The following is an 11,504-nucleotide window of genomic DNA, read 5'->3' on the forward strand; positions in this document are numbered from 1 at the left end:
TGGCCGAGGAAACCCCTAAGGGTTTTTAGGTTGGTTGGAGGTGGAAGGCCCTGGATGACCTCGATCTTGGCCTTGTCCACTTCCAAGCCACGGCTGCTTACCATGTGGCCCAGCACTACTCCCTCCTGCACCATGAAATGAGATTTTTCCCAAGTTAGTACGAGGTTCGACTCAATGCACCTCTTCAATACTTTGGTGAGGCTAAGGAGGCAGTTTTCAAATGTGGATCCAAATACAGAAAAATCATCCATAAATATTTCTAAGCACTCCCCCACTAGATCGGAGAAGAGTGCATTCATGCATCGTTGGAATGTGGCGGGCGCATTACATAGCCCGAAAGGCATACGCCTAAAGGCATATGTCCCTACAGGACTCGTGAAGGTCGTCTTCTCTTGGTCCTCAGGATGGATATTCACTTGGTTATATCCTGAATAACCATCAAGAAAACAGAAATAATGCTGCCCCGATAATTTTTCTAGTATTTGATCCATGAAGGGTAATGGGTAATGATCCTTCTTGGTAGCCTTGTTCAATTTCCGATAGTCAATGCACACCCTCCACCCAGTGGTTAGCCTCTTCTGCACTTCTTCTCCTTTATCATTCAGCTAAACAGTCACTCCTGACTTCTTAGGAACCATATGTACCGGGCTTACCCATCTACTATCGGAAATCGCATAGATGACGCCGGCATTAAGCCACTTGAGAATTTCCTTTTCGAGGACTTCTCTCATGTGAGGATTCAACCTCCTCTGATGTTCTCTACAGGGTCTAGCTTCATCTTCTAGAAATATTCTGTGCTCACAAATTGAAGATGGAATTCCTTTGATGTCATCAAAAGTCCACCCTATGGCCGATTTATGCTCTTTAAGCACTTTGAGTAAGCTCTCTTCTTGTGTTGGAGTGAGGGATGAAGATATAATCACAGGTAAACTTTCTGTACAGTCTAAATAGGCATACTTGAGGGTAGATGGAAGTGGTTTAAGTTCTGGGTGAGCTTTTACTTCTGCAGAGTCTAAGAGTTCATCATCTAGCTCTCTACTTTCTATGTTGGATAGGTACTCCTTCACTCTTCCCTCTTCTCCTTCATTTTCTGTGCAGAAGCTGAGCTCTTCATTGCTCCCTAAGGGGCACTTCATCATTCTAGAGATGTCAAGTTGAACTCTTTCCTTCCCTATCTTAAACTCGACAGTCCCCTTTTCCCAGTCCATGATAGTCCTAGCCGTCACTAAAAACGGTCTTCCTAGAATGATAGGAGCCAAGCTAAAGTTTCCTGAAATTTTTACATCAGTTACTATGAAATCTACAAGAATTTCACAATTTTCTACAGTGATAGTGACATCAGTCAATCGTCCCTCAGGTTGCCTGACCGTTCCGTCGGCTAAGAGTAAGTCCATATGGATCTCTTCAAGCTCCCCGAAGCCGTATTCCTCATACAATGCTGTCGGAATGATGCTGATGCTTGCTCCTGTGTCTAACAAGACTTTTGAAAAAGTCTTTCCTCCTATGTCACAAGTGATAAAAGGGACACCAGGATCCCTCTTTTTTATAGGTATGTCATTTAAAATGCTAGAGGCATTTTTGGAAAGTTTAACAACTTCCCTACTCGTTCTATTTGTGCAAGAGTCCTTAAGATATTTCTTAAGTGATGGTGCACACCTAAGCATGTCTTCCACAGTGACTGTCATTGTGGCCTTCCTAAAGTTCTCTAACAACCTGTTTTCATAATCAAAGACAGGTTTCTTTCTCGTTAGGGCAGAGGGATAAGGTATGTGTTGCCCACTTGTGGAAGGTAAGGGTTCATCGCCGTCGGGAAGATCCTCTCCTTCGTGCTCCCTTGACTCCTCTTTCTTCCTAGCATTCTCTACAGAATACCTATAGGGATCCTGAAGTTCTTTTTTCCTCAATCTTGAGGCTGCCAGAACTTCAGGATCCAATTCATCCATTTCTTCATGGCTAGAATGCTGAATATGATGCAAATTGCATGGATTGATGACGGGTTTCGTAGGAAAACGTTTAGAAGTGCAAGTGTTTTCTGCAAGGATACCTTGGGACTCAGAGGGTGGCCTGAAACTCTCCAGCAGCTTCCTCATTTGCTCTTGTGACTCCAGCATTTGTTTAGTCTGGAACTCCATCATCACCTGCATTCGCATCTCCATCTCCGCCCGCAACTTTTGGTTTTGCTTTTCGATCATATATGAAATGACAGGGGTTAATGTAGAGAAATCAGGTTGAGTTTGAGATGAAACCTGATACTGTTGTGGAGGCCTGTGCTGGAATTGTTGTCTCTGCTGGAACGGGGGTTGAGCTGCCGGCTTGTTTCCTTGGTGGAAGGCCTCTCCGTTTTGGAAATTTGGCTGCTTTTGACCTGCCCACGGTTGTTGCGGCTGATTGAAGGCCTTCACCTCTTCTTCCATGGCTTGGCAGGCTCCATCTTCATGTTCCCTGCTAAAACAGAGAGAGCAGATCTTAGCTTTAATGATGGGAGAGTTACCTAGGAAGACATTCTTCAAGGTAGAGGTGAGCTCCTCCAATTTCTGGTTGGTCTCCCTTAGGCCCGCTTGTAGCTCTCCCTCCTTGGCGTTGACCTGCAGAACTCCTGCTCTCTTGGGCTGCACATTCCTCCCATTCTGATTGGCTCCAATCTCCTGCAAATCAGTTTCTGCAACTCTCTCCAAAATATCAAAAACTTCGTCCTCATATGCAGTATAGAACGCTCCACCGTGCGAGATTTACTTTATTCTTCATAAAATCAGAGAGAGACTCATAAAATATTTGGGCTAATTGACATTGTTCAATGCCATGGTGAGGACATTTCCTCAACAAATCATTGAATCTCTCCCATGACTCACTAAAAGTTTCTCCATCATGAGGATGGAAATTGTGAATTTCCCTTCTAAATAAATTCGTTTTGGAGAGAGGGTAGAATTTTTGCAGAAATTTTCCTTGCATCTCATCCCATGAGTTAAAGGTGATTCCTAAATTACGATACCAAGAAAATGCTTTGTCTTTCAAAGTTAGAGGAAAATATTTCATTTTTAAAATTTCTGTAGAAATTCCTAGAACGTTTTGAGATGAACACCTAATATGGAAGTCATCAAGAAATTCTAAGGGATTTTGAGCAGGCAGTCCATTAAATTCAGGTAAGGAATGAATTAATGCATTGTCATATCGAAAGGAGATACCGTCACCGATGTTAAGATTTACATCAGTTTGACGTAGGCTTCCCGACGGAGTCGACCTGTCAAGCATGGTCCTTCTCCTTTCATGATGCTGATGAATCTCTTCAGCCATATTCTCTTGCTGAATTTCAGGTTCTGTAACTGTAGAATCTGGAGAGGTGTCTCTAATGTCCTTCTCTGCAGATTTTTCACCAGCTCCTTAACGTGTTACTACCATAAATCTTCAGCAAACGGTTAGAATAACAATAGGCTGAGGATTGTTAAGTCCTGCAGCTCTAGGAGAATCAACAAAAATGAATGTAGATTCAGGAGAATGACTGTAGATTTGCAAAAAAAATGACTGTAGATTCAGGAGAATGACTGTAGATTTGCAAAAAATGATTGTAGATTCAGAGAATTGACTGTAGATTTAAAGAAAATAAAAATTCCTACTGTTATACCGTGTTCCCCGGCAATGGCGCCAGTTGATAAGCTCAATTTTACTGTGATTTTTACTGGTTATTTAGCAAGATAATCGTGTGAGGTTGAGAGCTTATACAACAAAATTTATAACCTCACGGCTTAGGGAGAGTGAGCGTCGATCCTCAGGGAGCAGAGAAACAGCAGCAAATGTCTTCGGTTCACTTTGAATTATCAGATCAGAATGCTGAATTTCAGCAATGGAAAGAAATATCTACAGTCCAATTCGATAATTCTTCCAGTAGCTTGTACCACTCAGGATTACTCCGCAAGATTAGAATCTGAGTTTAACCACGAGCAGAATCCTATAGTTTCAATTAAATAATGAAATGGGCTGCAACTACGGTCTAGTCAATTCATCAAACACCTAACAGGTGTTTGATTATGCACGACCAGAACCTGCAGCTCGCAGGGGGAAGCTGCACGAGCTCACAATTGCTTGCGGTGCAAGCAGCTGCGTGCACACAGAGTGGGCTCGTGGCTGCGTGACACAAGCTCGCGGCCACGGCCTCAAAAGCGCCCACCCGCCTGCAACACGCTCGAACAAGTGTGTTGCACATCCGCGCGGGTGTGCGGCAACACTTGCGGCGCAGGCGCACAAGCCCGTGCGACCAGCAGTTGCAGCTGTTGTGCGCGAGCGCACAGCGGTGCATGTGGCGTGCGCGTACAGGTGCCTGCCCCTTGCGCTGCATAGGAGCTCAAGCAAACTTTCGTTTATGCAAATAGGTTTCTGATAGGTGGAGTAGATTGATAGGAGCTTGAACAAAGGAATAAACAAACACAAACAAACACAAAAACTATGAACTGATATTCAAACTAACACAAAGCAACAACACAGATTGGGAAATGCTGAAGAACCTTTGATGATTCTCCAGCCCCAACTGAGATTGTCTGAAATGGGAAGAGTACACCACTGAACTGAAGAACTCACTCCAACCAAGGTCACTTCCTTGCGGCGAGGTGGAGGTCTTCGATCTTCAGTTAATCTTCAGCTTGTTTCTCCTCCCAACTCCAATGCTCAGCAGCTCTTGGAGGGTGCAGAAATCGTCTTCTCCAAGCCCTTGTTTCCTTAGAGAAAATTCTGAACACCTAAACTCCTCTCTCAGGAGAGTATTTATAGGTTTTCTCTTAAGTCATGCCCAGGGGCATTTTCGTAATTTTTGCCACTTCAAATTTTTGCCCACTTCTCTTGATCCTCCTCTCTTCCTTGATCTTCTTAACCTGTTTCAGAATGTTCACTAGCCATAAAATGTTAAATATATTCCACTTGATTCAAAGAATCAAGTGGGGTTAGTGATTTCATAAAACAATACATATGCATGAACTTAGCATGAATTCACAAGATAATTGTAATGAATTTAAACTTAAGAACTTGATTATTTGATGACATATTTTAGAGTCATCACATCATTGTCATCGACAGCCCCACCAGTTTGCATCCAGCCCAATCAGCACGCCAAGACGTTAGTGGAGACACCCAAGTTCACATAGCCCGAGTGAAAACACGTCCGTATATCTCTTGCAATTTGATTTTGTATCCCCTTTGTCGTTTTATTGTGTTCATGGGTTTGTGTTCGTTGCGTCCGTGTTTGTCGTGCAGTGTCTGTATCCATCGTGTCATATTCTTGTTCACGACGTCACATGTGGTGTCATTTTCCATTGTTGAATACACGTCGGATGAATGTTTTAGTTTTGCCTTAGAGGGGGTTCCTATGTATAAGACCCCCCCCCCCCCCGCCCCAGTAAGGGCAGTAGTGCCCTTATTTAGGGCACCCCTGCCCTTAGTGAGGGCCATCGCGCCCCTATAAAAGGGGGCATGATGGAGCCATATAGTTATAGTTTTTGAAGTTTCATTCTATTTTGGTCCCATGAGAGAAAGAAAGGAGAGGAGAAGAGCGAGGAGCAGGAGGAAGAGGGAAAAGGAGAAGAGTAGGAAGATGGAAGAAAGGAAGGAAAGTGTCACCTGACCTCACCGCTCATGGCAGCTACACCACCGATCCCTCTCAGCCTGGTCGCGGGGGCCCTAGTGATCCCCTAGGATTTGTGCACTTGCGCCTTACCATTTTCACGCATAGGAGTTCTGTGGTTTGTGTGAACAGAGTCATTGAACCGAATGTCTCACCGCGTGTGACAAGGGTATTTGTCCCGACTCTATTGCACTGGCCTTCGTTCTTGCATCTGCACCGTCGGGCAGTTCGTTGACTCTGGTAGCTAATCTACTGCCAATTAACACATTCAAAGATGCCTTTGGGCTTACCATCAGTCCTTTCAGACGGCCAGGTTGGTGCCGGGGCCTATACCTACGCACTTCCAATAGTGTTGGTCTACCTGTGCTGCCATTCCTTAGACGGTCGTAACACGCCGCCGCGTGAGCAACAGGTGGCACCTCTGACCTGCCATGATGGTGTCAGGGTCACCCGATAGACCCACTGGACAGCCGTGCCAAAGGCCGTCGGACTTCTTCTTTTCCTCCATGTAAGGACTACCCCCCTTGTGCGCTTCATGGTTATTTGCGCACTCCACACCACCAGGGCCTACGTTCCACGAGTGTCGTCAACACAAAGCCCAACATGACTCCTACTGCATCCATCAACCTGCCAAATAAGCCGGATGCAACGATCATACCCCATCTCGCGGAAGTAGAGCGATGTGCTCAACTGCACTAACCCACCGCTACAGTCGCGTCCGCCGAGTTAAATCGGTCATTCATGCTAGCAAATTCCTGACGCCCCGTATCCTTGCCTCCACTCCGATTACCGCTCTTGCGTCGTGATACGGCCAATAGTCGAGCCAAGCTGTGCACGTCCACGGCATGCCTCGGCCTACCTGCCAACACTGGCTCGTGCATTGATAGTCTCAAATTATGATGTTTTTTACTGGGTTTCTTAGTAGTTGGTCGTGTGAGTATTGAGACAGTCAACAATTAAAATTAACCTCACACCCTTAGGGCGAGTAATGTGTCGAACAACAAGTAGCAGGTAATCTAGTAGTATTTCCTTTTTTAGTTTAATTTATGTTGCCAAATTCCTATAATCTATCCTAGTAGTTAATTTAAAGATCTTCAAGAGGTAAGATTTATGGAATTTCTTCTGAGGATTAGATTAAGAGAATTTAATCTTCAGAAGAATGGTTTTAAATTTGGCTTTTTGCTCAGTTACAAGTGGTCAACTATAACCCCTCAGTTATAGGTTTAAGGGTGTAACTTTGGGCTAGAGCAAACCAAACATGCAGCTTCTTTGGTTGCGTGTGGTTCTCTGCGCACAGGCCTGCGCGCAGTCTTGGCTGCGTGCGGAGCTGCACACGGCCTTGGCTGCGCCCGACTTGGCGGTACGCGGAGCTGCGCACAGCTTGGCTTCACGCGGAGCTACGCACAGCCTTGGCTGCGTGTGGAGCTGAGCGTGGCTTGGCTGTGCGGTGCTCGATAGCGTGCAGAGCTGCGCGATGGGCCTGTGCGTGAGGCTTTTGGTTGAAATTCTGGTGAAGATGACGAAAATGGAATAGAATGAACCGGTGGAAACTATTGTGAAGATTTAATTGGATGAACCGAGGAAACACAATAACACTTTGATTAAGAAACCTCAAAGTAACCTAGAACAAACAACAATTTCAGCTGGAAAATATTGAAAATACACTGATTGATGCTTTCCAACCCAACCTAGATTGTCTTAGAGGGAGAAGAGCACAAACTCTGAAACCAAAACAATCACACTAACCTTGTGTCACGATCCTTCCGGCAAGGTGGTGATCGTCTTGCTCTGGTTATACCTCAGCTTGCTTCTTCTCCCCAACTCCAATGCCATCAACTCTTGGAGGGTCTGCAGAACTCATCTACTCCAAGCCCCAACCTGTTTAGGCAGAAATTCTAGACAGCCTAAAATAACTCTTTGAAGAACTCTTTATAGGTTTCATCTCTTGGACTTCTTTGGCCTTTTGGGCTTTAAGGCTGGCCCAAGTGAGCGACCTTCAGTATTTTGAGAATTTGACTTCTTATTTTAAATATTGTAAGTAAGTCTTGCTTAATCAGGTGCCTTCTTCGTTGGATTTCATCTACACCTATTCTCATTTAAAAGAAAGATAAGATCTAATCCACTTGACTCTCTGAACCAAGTGGGGTTAGTAAAAATCATGTCATAAAATGGTAAATATGGAAATACTACATGCAAGTAATGCTTTGATTAATGGCAATTCCTTTATTTTATGACATAATTAAAGTCATCTTGCATCGACGAAGACACCGACGATGAATGATGCCATATACGAGGTACGTCCTTCCCCTTGCTCATATGTTATAGTACTTCTTTCAATATTTTCCATTGCGCTCCACCGCACTCGGGTTAGAGTAGGAGAGAGATTATATCGAGAAAACTATGTCATGAGTGAATTCGTAGGTATCAGTCAAACCCGTCCATTACGTGGCCATCACTCTAATGAGGGCCCGAAGGTCACCGTCACTTGTCGCCCACCCCGGAGCTTAGAGTTTGGCAAATCTCCAAGAGTCAGGGCATATGCATACATCCACCCAGGATTCATCGCATTACGTAGTTTCATCCCTTTAGGGATTTTACTGTCAGACGACATCACTGACGACGTCCGACATCATTTAGGTATCCGATCATCATCTCGATACCCGACCGAACAACGTCCTTGACGATGTCCGGCATAACATATGCTTTGGCTACTAGATACATCATTTACCCTGTACTATGTACTAGACCTGATGTTGGATTTGCTCGAAGTGTTACAAACAGAATTCATGCAGACGTAGGAGAGGGACACTTGGCAGTAGTGAAATGCACCCTTCAATACTTGAGAAGGACTAAGGATTTATTTCTTATTTATGTACCAGAGGAGTTGAAGCTCTATAGTTACACTGATACAAGTTTCTAGTCCAATCCAAATGATAGTAGATCTACATCTGTATTCCTGTTCACACTGAATGGAGGCATGGTATATTCGAAGAATTCCAACCAGAGTACTACCGCAGACTCGACGACAGAAACTGAATACATTGGATCAACGGATGCCACCAAGGAAGTATTCTAGTTGAAGAAATTTATCACAAAACTTGGCGTTGTTCCTTCCTTATCAAAACCTATTCTATTGTTGTGTGACAACAATGGTGCAATAGCGCAAGCGATAGAGCCATACTCTGATTAGAAGTCCAAACATATTTTGAGGTGATTTGACTTGATTAGGGAGATTTTGCACGACGAGATATTGTGATGGAAAGGATTTCAACTACTGACAACATAAGAAACCCAATAACTAAGCCGTTAGCTCATGATGTTTTTTAGCGTCACTACTAAACAATGGCATTATTGAATAAGCATGATGGAAGATTGATGGATAATATGTGGTCAACGGCCATCAAGCCAAAACACACCACCATATTTGTTTATGCTCATTGAATAAAATATTACATTCATTAATAGCCTTGTGTGATATTTATAGTGAAGTTCATGAATTTGTGAAATGACATAGTGAAACATGATGAGATCATAATACAGAGATCATTAGTCTTTAAGCATGTATTCTAAATATTCATATTCCATGTATAGTCGAGGTGGCCATATTAGCACTAACTAATCCTACTCATACGATAGGTATAGTTGATCTTGTGGCTATTAGTGTGGTGACACTACGGATAGATAGTGGGTGATATTTGGAGAAAGATTTTAGTTAATTGATTCTATTAATCCCTGAATAGAGTTATACCTAAACATCAATCAGGTTGCTTCATGTCAAAGCTGTAAAAGCATTTCATTGATCTGAGACACCAAGGAAATGTCATGAAGGGACAACTACATTTTGAGTAAGACTAAAGCCTCTAATCATTAGATTCAAACAAGTCATAGCTTGGATGTAGTAAGAAGCTCACGAAGTTAATTGAGTGATCAAGACAGGATCATTTGCCATCGATATAAGAGGAGACTGACTCAAAGAAGACGATCATGCAAATCTCTGGCCAGGGTAATGAGGATATTGAAAAAGACGTTCAATAATGATCTTCGTTACACATCAATACTAATTGAATGATGGGTTAGGGTTTGATGGTAATCCATACCCTAAGCAGTTCAAGAGTCTCACATGGATGATCAATTATAGATAGACAGTAATCGATGACGGTAAAGGTTCCATGAGAGAGTTCAAACACTTTTCGGTATCTTCTAGAGCATGAGGTCTAGCTTGGCACCCCATGGGCTAGAAACTTAATCTATCGACTGGGTTGAATCAATTCATACTTAATCAATCTATATGTTGATATAGTTTATTAATAAGGTTCATCAATAACTGTTATTGGGCCACTAAAGTTATTAACTAGAATGATACATTAACCTAGAGGGTCACACACATAAGATCATAGGGCATTAGTCAATATATTTTACTTATGAGGTTTTTGAGGAAAACTTTAAAACAATAATAGGGAAGGGGCACTCATTTCAAGCACCCAGGCCAGCCAGAATTGAATAGATCCCCCCTCCCCCCTTTCTCCCCTCTCATCTCTACTCGACCAAGGAGAGTGTTTTCAAAGAGTTGGAGAAGCAGTGGAGGTCCAAGGCCAATGTGATCACGTGAATACTTCTAGAGGCCGTGCATGTAAATGGCTTCCAAATGATCTCAAAGTGAGCATATCAAGGGTGGAATAAGTTCCCCACAAGGTACATTTGATGTATGCTTTCAAATATTGATTATGAGTCACTTAATACAATTCCCCATCATGGAAACCATTTTTTCCATGGTTGAACCAAGGCACAAAACCCAGTTCAAAGAACATTGATTTTTATCTTCGTGAGAAGATGGTTATGATGGGGTATTTTTGAAACCAGTCGAATCATTGAAGGCTGCACCCTAGCCAATATCAACCCCTGACGGAAGCCCTTCTTACCGGCTTCCATGAGCTACTAGCCTCCAACAAATTAGCCAACTTAATTCCCAATCCAATACGATGCACAGGCTGACTATGCTGAATCCTAAATTAAAGAAAATAAATACTTCCTAAAAATAAAACTCAAACGAATCCTGGGAAGTCCTAAACATAAAAAACCAAGGAGAACATTTCAGGCATTATATCTTTTTTTATCTTTTTAAAATTATACTAGAAAATAATACGCTGAAGCATGAATAATGTATATATAAATCACGTAAACAATAAAATGCATTACTTAAATTACTCACTTGCATTAAATCATGATAAATTATGTGTAAATTTATGATATGATTGTATCTAATCAGCTATCTAATCTGTTTTACCAATTACAGGGTTTTTCATATAAAACAATGATTAAGCAAGAACACAGATAAAATTGTTTTGATCAGCACAGGATATCATTTCATAACCCATAATTATTACTATTGTTAGGTATCTCTCAATTCAATAAAAAATTATTTGGATAAGTTAAATATTCTCATGTTTTTTTTGCTATCATCTCCATATGAATTACTCTTAAATTTAACCATGGGTGCTTTTAAAAAATATAGAAAGAAAAATGTCAAAACCATAGTATTCCATAAAGATTACTGTACGGTCTAGTTAATCAAAGTTAACTGAAGTATTACATTGTTCTCGACAAATGACATGGAGTTTGATGTAGTCCAGAAAACTTCATTAACTGACCCCCTTTACTTTTGTTCTATGTAACAAGAACCAGCACACAATCCTCACCTAATTTTGCATACTATAATTGAAGCAGCTCCCATTGTCTTTTTAATTTTCTGTTCTTGGATAAATATTGCTTTGAAACGATGTCTTAGGTGTCTGTAAAAGGTACCTGCCTCTTTTGGTATAAAGTTGTCAATTAGAGTTTCATTTTTATTGCCTCCATGAAGCTATCATTTATTTTTTTATATTCCTCCCTTTAAATTGAT

At 42.1% G+C, this 11,504-nt stretch overlaps 1 non-coding gene across 1 annotated transcript; it reads left to right on the forward strand.

The window, feature by feature from the left end:
- Positions 1 to 2,794: 2,794 nt before the first annotated feature.
- On the forward strand, positions 2,795 to 2,901 carry LOC144713362 (small nucleolar RNA R71). Its single transcript, XR_013584027.1, has one exon. It is a non-coding gene; the product is annotated as a small nucleolar RNA R71 (small nucleolar RNA).
- Positions 2,902 to 11,504: the final 8,603 nt, after the last annotated feature.

This window comes from Wolffia australiana, chromosome 15 (assembly GCF_029677425.1).
Source record: "Wolffia australiana isolate 7733 chromosome 15, ASM2967742v1".
NCBI lineage: Eukaryota > Viridiplantae > Streptophyta > Magnoliopsida > Alismatales > Araceae > Wolffia > Wolffia australiana.